Here is a 14028-nt window from a genome sequence, read left to right as displayed (position 1 = left end):
TTTTGCATATCATACTGTGAAAATAAAGACGCATTGTAAGGCGGCAGAACTGAATGGGATGCACCAACAATAAAAACGGGGACTTAGAAAAATAAAAGATGCATAAATTTCAACAGGCGAACAAAAATAACTCAGGAAAAAAAAGGCAAAGTGATGTGTTTATGATGACAGCATGCACTTAGGGTTTGAATAAGTGAGGAGAAAAATTCAAGTTCATGAATAGAAGGCATCTTGATGTGGAACTAGAAAAATTAACACAAGTTTCAAAGAATGTATGTATCAGAAAAATGGAATAAATGTTACTTATTAAGGACACAAAAGGGGATTAATACAATTAGAGTGGCGGAGAGCAGAATGTACATTCTCTCCTGGTCTTAGCCGACAGAACGATGGAGGCCTAACAGGAGAAAGTAAGGACCGAATTGTGAAAGTAATGGTCACAATCGATGTCAACGGGCAGCCTACCTTTTTCAACATCAGCTCTACAAGAGTCATAATGATTCTAAGAATAATACTCAGTGAAGAGGTTTACACCAATGTTTGCTTTCGGTGTTGAGGCCATGTAGATGGCCAGGTCCCCTTAATACGACTTTGTTCCTTCTATTTTTTATTTTTCTTTTTAAACGCCTCTAGCACCCGGTCTTCCTAGGTGGTCTCCCAATCCAAATACTAACCAGGCCCGACCCTGCTTAGCTTTTGAGATCAAACAGGATCGGGCACATTCAGGGTGGCGTGGCCATAGACTATTCCTTCTTTTTAAAATTCCAAGACTCGATGTATTGCTGCAATATCAATAATAGTAGGTATTCAATAAATATTTTCTGAATAAAGGAGCAGGTGTAGTGAATGAAAAAAAATACATTAAATATTGGAATTACCATCCTACTTTAATATCGCTTACTAAAATTATAAATAAGGACCCTACATTTATAGAACATTTCTTTCATTATGGCTAAGTTTTAGGCAGAAGTGTAAAATTCTCTTTCATAAAGTTAAATTTAATTCCCGTTTCTAAATTGAATCTTAACTCTCTCAGTCAGAAGGATTAAATGCCAGAGTGAGCTACCAGGGGAGGCGATGGGTTCTCCAGGTCTAAACAGTAGATTCGGGCACAGGACCCTTCCAGCTGGGTGCAGACCAGTGCTGAGCGGGGAAGATGGTCTTTGGGCTTTAGTCTCCATATTTAATGTCGTATTTGTTTCTGGGTGGGCAGCATTACCACAGGCCAGCTAAGTTTCCTACGTCACTCGGCTCTTGTTTTTCCACTCCATGGTTTGTCTGCCAAGTGGGTGTGTGATGATAAACTTTCTTCTTAATTATGAAAGGATTGCACGTTGCCACAAGAACCAAAGGACATATTTCCTTACTATTTCACTCAAACTTTGCCCTTCCACACAGAAAGAGTCCCCAAAATGTATGTATTTACAAGTAAGTGTAATACTGCTGGTCCTGTGTCTCTGCAGGACCCTAACTCACACAGACGATATTTTAAATATACCAATATAAAACCATTTTCATGTAACTTTTCAAAAGAGTAAAAGATTGATGCCAATGATTTTGCAAAGTTCTTGAATTAAAGGCCTGAACCTTATGATCCTTTTTAAAAAACCAACAGCAGTTATAGTTCAAAACATGAGATATTATAAAGATTTAGCAAATATTTAAATTTTGTATATAGTTGAATATTTTAAGAGAGATGTATTTTATGGAGGAAATCATCACACATCCATCATTTTAAAATGCTTAATGTAATCACTTTAAGTCAATTATTAACTGCAACTTGAACCATTACATTTATATTTTTGACATGGCTTACTTTTTGTATGATAAATATGTGTTTTCTGTGGTATTCATTATGTTTTGATTCATGCTAAAATAAAATATATTTTGCTTATTCGGGCAATATATTTCATGTATGCTATGTGTCCTTGAGGAAGTTATTGACTCCTCAATCTCAGTTTAAAACTTGGTAAAATGAGGATGGTAATATCAAATAAGTAATAAAATATCTTGAAATTTTTGAAAATATATTTAATTAGAGAATGGTCACAAAGAGTGACCTTATGTTTACTGGCATTAGTAGGTGCCCTGATACATATGATTTCCATTTTATACTGTTCAGTACTGACATTCGAAAATTTTAGACTGGTCAAAAATATATCCCAGAAATAATTAATCTATTATAATACCTCTTCCAGGTAGACATAATCTTGATTAGTTTATCTAATCTAACACTAGAGAATACATAATCTTAGCAGACAGAATCTGTTGGAGACATGCCTTTTAACTGGGCCAACTTCATTCATTCAAAAAAAAACCAAAAACCAAAAAACAAAAACCAAGCATCCGGTTGTACTATAAAAGGGTAGCAATCTCTGAAAATACCACATTAAACATGTTTGCAATTGCACATGATTTGTAAAATACCTCTTTCAACAAAACCTTACCAAATAAACTGACTGTGAATAGATTTTTCTCTCTCTCTCTCTTTTTTTTTTTTTTAGTTACCTAGAAGTGTTATAATTAAGCTCATTCAATATTTAACTAATAGTCTTTAACCTAAAGGTCCTGGGGAAAAATGCATCATCAGTCAAAAGACTTACTTGCTCTCAACCTCTGCCAGTATCATAACATGCCCGTGTGTAAGGAGCTGGATGTCCCTGGCCTGAGCCTCACCACACGTAACAGGGATAATCCGATGGCTCGTCAAAATGACAGTCCCACTCTAAAAACCTGTGACTCTTTGTAGGATAGGATATCTAGTATAGTACGATTTCAGGACACCAGTTACCAACCAACCCCATTTTAAATTAAAGGTTGATGCTAGATAGGTGAGTGATGAGAAAACAGAGATTAGGGAGGTAGACGGGAAACAAAAACAGGCAATTGGATGGACGGATCGAGAAATAGTTTAGAAATGAATAGAGACAAAGAGGGAGGGATCAATAGAGAGGTACGAAGAGAACACAAAGTGATAGAACCACATTTTGGAATAAGAAATCTTACTTTTCCAGTCTTATTTTCAATGAGATGCAGATTTATTTATTTTTTTCTCCCCGAGTCTCAGTTTTTCTTTCTATAAGGTGGAGATAACATAACTCGCAAGGTTAGTCTAAAATTAAACGGATCTAAAACAGCCAGCGTGATTTTCGGCAGCATACTCGTATTACCTCGACATAAATCAAACCTTCCCTATTTTTCGGCCATCTCTTCTGTTTTTCTCATTCCCATCGAAATATCAATTCAGGATGATTACTACTTAAGGCAAATATTTAAAAGCTAATTAATGCTTGATGGGATATATCTTTGAGCAGCCGGTTAAATGGCACATGAAATAAGGCAGCAAGCCCTGGGCCCTCGGAGCAGGGTTCTCCCGTGGACAGTAGCCGCAGCCCGTTTTCTGCAGCGAGCACCCCAGCCTGAGCACAGGGGCATCGCAGAAATCATCCCTGCAAGTGTTACAGCATCCGTCACACGCATGTTTTAAGGAAATGTGTACGCAGCATCATACTGAATATTAGCATGACTGTTCATATCTACACATTGTGGCTTGATTTTTTAAATCAGGAAAACACTTGTCTTGAACTTCATGCAGTAATGTTTTTTATCTAAGTTTCTACATGCTAAGAACTTTCACGAGTGCTTCTAGGAGCTATAGAAGTTTAACCTCGTTTTTTGTTTATTTTGTTGTTTTTCAGTTCAGGATCTGTGTACCACCTGCATCCGAATTATTCAGGGTTCTTGTTAAAAGTGCCTTCTCCTGAGCTCCATCCAGACACTAAATCTGATTCTCATGGCAGTACGCCCCAAGAACTCGGACTTTTAACCATACCCCCCATGTGAATTTCATTCATAACCATTTGAACAATTGCTTACTTTAGAGAACCAGCGCAATCCCCAGGGAAGAACACTAGGCCAATAGTTGGAAAACCAAAATTACGTCTTTCGGTTCTTCGCGTCATGATTCCACAAATATCGGCAGGCCCTTTGCTGAGTAAGGTGGGCACATGATGCCATGCCCAGCAGGACTCTACATGGATAATGAAGCTGCTTCAAAAGCAGCAAACAGAAACTCCTCCGGGTAAAACGAAACAGGTGATCGTTAAAGCTGAGAATATTATCTGTACCGGAAGCCTCGGTGAACTCTAAGGTCATTTTCTATACTAATATTAGTGATTCTAGCACAGGAATATAGTTAACTCACTAATATTCACTGCCTTTCTATGACCAAAACCAAAACAATTCAAATGACTGATACCCAAGGGAGTCCACAGAGATTTTGATCCGAAAAATATTTCTCTCTGAATGCACACACTTAGGCGTGCCGAGGACATTCGGATGCACCCCACTTGGAGTGAAAGCACCCTATTGTTATCAAACATCCCCGCACCATGCAGCATGACCGTCTGGAATAAGCAGAGGGAGAACGAAGACGAGGAGAATTACACCTTGTTAGAAGCCGAAGGCATTTGACTTCAAAACAGGTGTTCCTTCCTTCACTCTTTCTTTCTTTGAAAACATGAGGTTGTTTCCTACGATAAGCCAGATGTTATTTTCCTAGGTGTTCGAGATACAACAGCAAAGACGTGGGGCCTATTCTCCTGGAATATAAATTGTACCGATAATATATAGGCACTTCAGACTCAACTGGTAAGGTTGGCTGGCCGCTGTAATCATCCACACTACACCGATGTTATATATGACCCTAATGTAAACACACACACACACACGCACACACACACACGGGGAGAGGGAGGCGGTAGCTTGTGTCACAGCTGCAGGAGGCCATAGAAATATGATGCGCCATAAATAAGGTGCCTAACAAAGCCCTTAGCGAGCTTTGGGACGGGAAGCCCTTTATAAACGAGCTTGCTCTGCAGGCTGTGTCCTTGCTCCTGTCGTCCTTCCTGCCCGGAAGACACTGGAACTAGAGGACCATTGAGTGACCATCTGGAGTCACATTAAACATAGCTGTGCAGAAAGACGAAAGGGTCTCACGCAGATGGCCTTCAGACTTGCCATCGTTTATGGGGAATTATCGCAGGCCTAACTGTCAGATTTCAAAGTCGTGAGATGACTGAAGACTGTAAGAACAGTATCTAGCAACGGTGGCTGTGACCCAGGAATTTTATGTCGGTGACACTTGTGATCTTTAAAATAAAGAGGCGTTCCTTGGGTTTCTACGTGTTCTATAAGGGATGCGTGAATAAGATGATTCACAGGGCGTAAAGTGGTTTGAGGCTTGAGACATTTTATGGGCCAGATGTTTCATCTCACTTAGACTCAGAACCACAATTCAGACTAAAATAAAATATTCTGCCTAGCGACATCAAAACACAAACAAGAAAGACGTTTTCAGATATATACTATGTAAACTACACATTTTATATTTGAGTTAAGTGTCCCTTAATACATGTAAATAATAATTATGGATTGGTAGGGTCTAATGATTCTCAACTAGGTGGATTCTTCCTTGTACTTTAAGTGTTTATTATTTCATTTGAGAATGTGAGAGTAGCTACGAATCCATCTCAAAGTTTAAAATTCCAAAAATAAGTCAGAGTTACGCTCTGCTGACGTCCGTAGGAGAGGCTTGGTCTCAGTGATGCCCAGAAGCAGGAGAAGGTATATGTCTAAACCCACTTGCAGGAGAGAGAGATAAGTCTGATCACTAGAATTAAAGTTAAATACTGTTCAGCATTTATAGAACCTAAATTACCATCATTCATATTCATTTTCTAATAAAACCCCAGCATATCAAATAAATATTCAATATGTAAACCTCCTTCCTTCATACGTTATACTTGGCTATGTATTCCTTATGCCCAGAGCGCTTAATGCATCAAAGGTAAAGTGATCATTGAGTGGATGACAACAGGTAACTCTTCTTTAGTTATTCTTCCAAATATCTACACATTACTTAATTTTAAATAAGTATACTTTAAAATCTATTTGTCAAGATCATCTAAAGTGCAGTGCTGTAGTAAATAACCGAACCCTGAGCTCTCTGTTACAACAACAAAAACATTTACTTGTCACTCACACAGTGTCTACCAGCGGTTGGGGGATTTTCCTGGGTGGGACTCAAGGGTCCCTATAGGTTAAGTTATAAAGTTACGTAACCTCAACGGGATGCTTCCACGTTCACTGCGATGGGGGACGAGACGAGCTAGAGGGGACCTTACCGCTCAGGCTGCACGTGGCACATGCAGCTTCCTTCACAATCCATCAGCCGGGACCACCAATGGCCCCGCCTGACATCAAGGGCCGTACAGTGTGCTGTTCCTGCCCTAAGCCATGGTTACTGGCGACTTCCATTCTCCCAATAAAACACTGTTTTCCGCTTTGTTTCTCAGTGCGCCCATATAACCTGATACAACGTGGCGAGACTCGTTCGGTGAAGCATGCAAGTGCCGACCCCAAACCAGCCCAGGAGTCTCGGCGCCTCATTTCCAGGTGTGGTTCTCACTCCAGCCGGGGCTGAGCCCAACACCTCACACTAGGAACCACCATTTTCCTCATGTAAAATGAAAGTTCAAAGTGGAAAATTCCTACCACGCCTTCCAGGGCCGAAATTCTTTAGGGATGGCGAGCAGGTGTTTGGCGACCACCCGGCCACACTGAACATGCATCAAAGGGCAGTAAGGACCCACTGATCGTTGGCGACGATCACACAGGCACACTTACATATTTTAAGTCTCTGGGAGATAACACATTTCGGCGTTCAGCATGGCTGAGATGTATTACGATATTTATCGCCTTGGAGAAATGTATTCTGTTCCAGGCTCGGGCTGTTATTTCTGGCAATCTAACCCCCCTCTGCTTTCGGCTGGATGGAGAGCAGCATTAATCTCTCGTGCGCTATCACGGCATCCGGCGGGGTGTGGGCCTGCCATCCATCAGTATAACGGGGAATGGAAGCCGGAGTCTATGCGGCCTATTAGATTGGCCTCTTCTTGAAAAGCGGAGTGGTTTTATGAAGACAGTGGAGAGGATATTTTAAAAGAAACTATTACAGGAAAAACTTAAACGTGATGTGTCGAAGAAATACAGCATAATAAACGTAAGAACCAGCTTTTTTTTTTTTTTTTAATTCTGGGAAAGTCTACATAAGCAACCAGGCATTGTGGCAGCTCACGGCACTGTCCCTGGTCTGCTAGCTGACCCCATGTCAGGGCGGCACCCAGAGGCACGGAGCCTCCAACTCTCACTCTATGTCACCACTGCTCTTCTGAGCCTTGGGCTGGGTGCACAGCAGTTCTACGGAGACAGACCCCAAAGCCCTTACTGAACAGAAGCCAAGTGCACTAGATCCAGCTCAGGCACGTCCTGAAGGCCACGTAAGTTGCACGGGAAACTGCTCCCGATACTCCTGACCCCTACTCCCGCTCCAGTCTGTAAGCGACAATGACGTGAACCGTTTACGGAGGAAGAAAAACGTACGGGCTTGTTTCCCAGAAGACTCCCCACGACGTGCCGACAGCACCTGGAAGCAGAGACTGTCCCAGCCCTACCCTGGGCGGCGCTCAGGTCGGGTGCAAATAAAACATTGCCCGGGGCACGGTGCTGAGCAGGGCCCGCCGGGCTTCACCACCTGCAGGGAGGCGCGCTCCGAGGGGCGGCCGACATGACTCTGTGTCAACGCCTGGTTTGGTAGCGGATGGAAGGCTAAGAAGGGTCGTTAGGAGCAAGCCGAGGAGGAGACAACCTGAGGAAGAGGGATGGGAACGGAACTCTCTGAATCGAAGGAGAGTGTGAACATGTACATGCCCATGCGGATGCTCGGCAGAGAGAAATCTCAGCAGAGAAGTCGCATGATAACCAGAGGGGCCGGCGGACCCGTTTCTTGGATGCTGTATATTTTTTTCCTACTGGGCCTATCTTTGTCCAATAAGGTGATGATCAAAGTGGCCCTTGCGACAGGTACATGGACTCAGGCACATGGACTGCCACTCAGGCAGCCAGTCCTGCCACGGTCACTGCAGAGGGCCTCGCTCGCCAACATCGGGGATTGACACCGAGCCCTTCGCAGGCAACGGGTCCCCGCGGGTCAGCCAGCCCCCGGCGGCAGGTCGATGACGCGGGGCCATTTCCATCACGGAAGGACAGATTTGGCTCTCGCTGGCACGGACGCTTCCTCTGGATGGGAATGTGCCCTCCCCGCCCGCTGCGCCTCTGCCGAAACCAACAGCCACGCAGCTGCAGAGCGTGGCCCCGGCGTTCCTCCCGGCGGTGCTTCTGACCACGCAACTAACTCCACAGCAAGAAGCGAAACAACGGCCTCTGCTCGTGGACTGCATGGGGCTTACCGTGCCTCCCATCGAACCGCCCCAAAGCAGGTGACCTGATATATGACTAGCGAGATGGACTGCTCGCCGTGCTAGCTAGTGGCCGGTCCCAGAGAGCCAGGCGTGACGTTCTGCAGGATGCGGCACACATCCCGAATCAGCAAGAAATGCGCGCTGGTGTGCCTCCCACGGCCAAGATGCACGGAGCTGGGAACCGAGAGGCAGAGACAGCAAGGGGCCCTTCTTTTACGTCCAGTGGTCCACTGGCAAACATTTGGCTCAGGACGTTGCTGGTCAAGAGGTCTTAGTTCCCAGGGGAGGAATGCTTTCACCAGGAAACACAGCAAAACCCTCATGTCAACGAGTCAGCAGGCGAAAAAATAAAAAAGAGTGCTCCATTGGCTGCAGTTACTAACGCTGACTCCCGTGCAAATGTGGTTGCAAGTACACAGTGAGGATGTTTCTAGAAGGAAAGAAACATCTTCGGGTGACTCTCGATATGCTCACGTCCTATGATGAGTCCGTGAAAAGCGACATCGCCCCAATACAGACAGGGCTATGCATGACCCAGCTTCCTCAACTCGGATTCAACTTCCTCAACTCGGAGTCCCCCTCCAAAGGGCCGCAGAGCTGACGTGCTTGCCAGGAGCAAAGGCCGGCGCAATGGGTTGTGGGGAAGACAGTTACGGACACGAGTTAGGGCTGCCTATGTCGGAAGATGTAGAACTGAGCGCCATAATGAATACTTAATCCTTATTTTGATACCCGTACCGTTGTGTACACAGTAACCAATTATTCCTTCCTTTCTCCTATTCCCGACCTTGAAATCCTAAATGTCCCAAGAATATTTAAACTTATTTCTTAACATTTAAGATGCAGGCTATCACAGGGGGAGCGTGAGTCGGCCAGCCGAAGAACGATCATCACCCACGGTGGACAAAGGGACCATTTCTTCTCTTTTGGGGAGACGACGAGCATGTGTCCCCGGTGTGTGAGGCGTAGCTGCATCACCTTAGCCGGGAGCGCGATTCTGGGTTTGTGATTCTTTGGAAACGAAACGAGAATGAAAGAGGTGGGCAGAATGCCGAATCGACAAAGGCGGCTCCGTCCCGGACGCTTTTCAAAGCTGAAACTACATTTAGCAGAAGCTGTTCCTCGCGCCGCTTGGGCGTGGGGCTGGCTGGAAGGCCAGCAGGTGTAGCGGCGGCGTCTTTACGCACCGAAGTTCAGCGAAGGCGGCTGGATCCTGTGACGGCTCGGACACGTCTTGGCTAATGCGCACGCGCGCCTCGTTCGTAAGGGCGTTAGGTGGGCCCGAAGCCCTCTCACCCACTACGGAAGATTCTCCGACCTGTCTGCGCCCCATGTCAGCCACGCGCCCGCCTCTGCGGGGAGCCGCCAGCTTCTCCCGCAGGCCGCCTGCGTCCTCTAGGTAGGAGATGGTGAGAAACAGAGGAGGGTTTCGGTTTGTCCACGCAGGTTTCAACCTGTACGGTGTCAGCCCTGCTGCGCATCTCGGTCGCCCACCTGCAATGCCAGGCCCTGCATCAGACGCAGAGGCAACAGCCTTGCACAGACGTGTTAACCGGCCCACTGCATACGGTCTAAATCTTACAATAAACTGCTTATTGTATATCATCTGTAAAATGATACTTCCCTGACCAATCCCTAAAAAAACCTAAAACTGATATTTATTCTACCCTGCCAAATATTAAGGAGCTAGACGTATATCGGTTTTCAAAATCAAATTCGTTCTGATCGCAAGGCTCCATTTGGTGAAAAACCAAAACACAGTATCAATCACGTCTGAGCCCAAAATCCACTCCAAATCTGCAGAAAGGGAACCACGTGGCTCAGAATAGGGAGGAAGAACTTCCGGTGCTTGGCACATTGCCACCTGGTGGCCTCGCCGTGTGGCCCCGCCACACACAGACCCTCACAGCATGCCACAGGCACGGCTCCCAGGCCGACTGCCAACACCCCGTTCCTACACGGTCAAACTCTACTCCAAGCAAACAGTCATGGGCCCGCCGGCTCCCAGAGAACAAGTCATTTTTTTTTTTTTCTTCAAAGCAAATCACCGGTTTTGGCTACTTGTAACCATACCCTGTCTTAGTGTGGAGGTTACCTAGTCCTCTCTCTCCTCCAACAAAAATGCATCATTTTTCTCTAAGACTAAATCCTCTTAGCACTGCCTTTGAACAAAGAATGTGCTGGCCCCAGAGCCGTGGTTGGTAACCGGACAGCAGAGGTCCAGAAAGCCACCTCCCGCTATTTAGAATTATTCTACAGCAGGAAACGAGTCTAATCCCAGCGTACTGTTCTTGACAGGCAGGCAAGTAGCTGGGCAGATAGTTACACGGTTTTCTACGTCTTACAGTTTCTCCTGCTTCTTCCATTTCTTTCACTGGGAAGAGCTAACGCTCCATTCCCGTCCCTGCCTTCGATTAGGGTATATCACTTGCTTCCAACTCCACTTGAGTGGTGCTGAAAGAAACAGTCACCTGTTTTCCTAGAAAAGTTTCAGACTTGATACAAACACACAAACGTCCACAAATACAATTAGAGCAACTATCTGTGTTGGGATGATGGAGAATACAGTAAAACATGTGTAATGGAATAAATTTCTTCACCTAATTAGAACATTTTATCAAAAAAAAAAAAAAAAAAGACTGGCTATTGTGGAATTTTTCAGAAAGGTGACCTCAGTGTGATGGGGGTCACTTAAATTGAAGTTTTCCCTTATAAGACGCAAAAAGAAATATGTACAAGATTCTAAGTGCCCTTGGTATATTCAAACAGATCTACATATTATAAGTCCTACAGAATTTTGTGCTCTTGGATTGCTACAATTGATATCTATTATTAGATAGCAGCTACACATAAAAATACACACTTAAATTGCTGTAATTAAGAGTATAAAAAGCAAAGCATTTGACCATTTCAAGGAAGGTACACTGTTTTATACAGCCACGCATGTCAGTGACAAAAACAGCTGAATGAATAAAGGACGTAAAGAGCATACCCATAAATGTTAATTAAGATGCTGCAAAATATGAAATGCATTTTATCTCTAGCTATAAATCTAACTCTAAATTTCAACTCTTCTTAGTGTTATAGCTCTTCAAACTATTGGATTCAGAAACCCAAAACTTAATACGTATTTTTAAAATCACCACACCCACTCTCCTGATTTAATAAATATGCAGCTAACCCCATTACTCTGAACTTTTCATTAACTCTTCACTACTCTGTCATTAACAGGACAAATCCAAACAAACAGCAAACGATTTTTTTAAAAAGCTGCAATCTGCTTCTTGAATCGCCTTGGCTGTGGAAGCATCTCTTTCACATCAGACAAAATTCCCCCCTTCTCACGCCTGTCGAGCCTGCATTGCGCCTGGCACCATTGCCATACGCCAGTCTGAAACAAGATTAACACAAGAGTATTTATGGGAGCAATCTTTCTTTTTCCACAATAATTAGGTTTCCTAGTAATAACAAAGCTCAGCAAATTGCATATGCCCAATGAAATATATTATCCACATGTGTGGAGGGCATTAAAAAATCCCAAAATAAGTTAAAAGAAAAAAGAAGTAAAGTGCATTATTTTGTCCTGCTGTTACCCCAGACATGGCATACATTCTTCGGGGGGTTGATTACCTGGGGGTAGGTACAGATTTTTGCCTCTGAGAAGAAAGAGAGCAGAAATGTGTGGAGAGAGAGACCCGAGCAGGTTTTCTGCGTTAACCCCTATCTGTGCTCAGACATCCGGTGTGGGACAGGAGGACATAAGGATCTCCTCCGATGGCACTCGTGGTTTTCAGGTTATTCAGATACGACCTACAAACACAACAACGAGGACAGCAAAATGTTCAAAGTAAGGTTTTGTTATTATCTCTCACAATCCGTGCACATAACTGACTTGAAAGAATCAACTTATTTTTATTGAAAGAATGAAAAAAAAGAACGAATTAGTTTATTTCAGTTGATCGCTGGCTTTTTCCATATATATTGTCTTGCACTTTTTTAAAAGTACAGATGTGGCCAGGGGGTGGGGTTGGGAGGGGACCTCGTCTTAAAAAATAACAGAACTCAGAATATCTACCTCTCTGAATTTCAGAAATAATTCCAGCTCTCAGGTTTACTTCAAGTCAGATATCAGGTTGGTATATTTAAGCTGGTAGGTCATTCTTAAGTGACCCAATACCTAAAATTCAAATTCAGGTTTAAATATCATCATGTCAATGTCGGTCACACGCAAGGACGAGCTCCGAACACAGGGTTCCATACACCTTATGATGGTGCCTTTCATTAATACTAGTCTGACTTTGGTTTAGGAACGATGAAAAAGCCCTTTTCATCATTCACACGACTGGTCGATTTAGTCAAACAATTAGATTAATTCAAAGACAGGAAAGATAATGACTCTCTTTTGAAAAAGATTAAAAAAAGCTACTTTCATTTATTTTGATTTATTCAGCTTATTATTCCAGAGACTATTCCGGATGGAACACAAAAGTATGTAAACTCTGATAGGTAGTAGACATTAACAGTGTGATTTATATAAAAGACAAACAAGATTAGAATTAGGGCGATAAGAGGAGTATGGCTTTCATCCTTGCCATGATCATCGGCACGCCTAACACAGCTATGCAATCTTCCGATGTCTGAGGGTGACTCACGCAGCCAATGGAAAACTCCGTGGCAGCGCACAGGGTGGGGGAGGGGGGCTGACCACAGGAAAGCCAACATCTCGGGCAAAAGAGGAGAGGAACTATTAAGTTGGTTTTGTTTAATGTGATTGAATAATTAATAGTTTGCATAAATATTTAATAAATCTCTCGCCATATCGCTTGAATTATTTAAAAACAGAAGTAAAATAAATGTGAGAATTTACACTTTTCAAAAATGGCAACATTAGGCAGTAAAATGACAGGCTGCTCTGTGATGAAACAGACTGCAATCGTTAAGCACCACGGAGAAAGAGAAACTAAGCAGAAGGAAGACTAATCGCTAATGGCTAACTTGCAAAAACAAGGCTGTCCACCACTCCCAGCAAGAATTTATGAATAATGTTCAAATTAAAGAAGAAACCAATGGGAACGAGTGTTGTGATATTTCTAGGACAATTCAGAGAAATGTTTCAAATTATTTTATGTTAGTTGCTGTCCCACTGGCTTTTAATGCACACCATAAAAAAGAGAGTGGTGAGATTATATTCAGTATCTATTTACGTCTCTTGATGATACTGGTAGAGAATCTTTGATTAAAAAAAACAATCAAGGCACCATTAATGGCAGATATTTTAGATCTTTGTAGGCTTCACTTAAAGGGCCACACTTATTATTATTTTTTTTACTGGTAAAATTATACATATAAACTCTTTCAAAGATGTATATAGAAATAATACATCTATCATTTTAACATACTATGAAGAATCATAAATAATTAAATGTTCACCACATGTACTTAAAACCATAAGCATGTATCTTGGAAAAAAATATTTCTAACCGGGACAATCCCTGTGATAGCATTTCAGGAAACAGGTTCATACAAGGATAACAACTCAGTTTCTACAAGGGCTCTTCATGGCCACGTTTATTTCCGTGACGAGTAAAGAATTAAATCGGTAACCACACATGCAGTGCCTTATATTTGCTCGAACACATGAACCATATATCATGTAACACTAACTCGGAAGCATTTCTTTAAGCCTCCGGGCCTAGTTCATTATTTC

General features: G+C 43.1%; 1 pseudogene; it reads right to left on the bottom strand.

Annotated features, from left to right (window-relative positions):
• Nucleotides 1–624: 624 nt before the first annotated feature.
• LOC118610574 lies at nucleotides 625–744 on the bottom strand (annotated as a pseudogene).
• Nucleotides 745–14028: the final 13284 nt, after the last annotated feature.

The sequence above is a fragment of the Rousettus aegyptiacus genome, unplaced genomic scaffold, assembly GCF_014176215.1.
Source record: "Rousettus aegyptiacus isolate mRouAeg1 unplaced genomic scaffold, mRouAeg1.p scaffold_m13_p_12, whole genome shotgun sequence".
Taxonomy (NCBI): Eukaryota; Metazoa; Chordata; class Mammalia; order Chiroptera; family Pteropodidae; genus Rousettus; species Rousettus aegyptiacus.
This window is presented reverse-complemented; position numbering and strand designations above follow the sequence as displayed.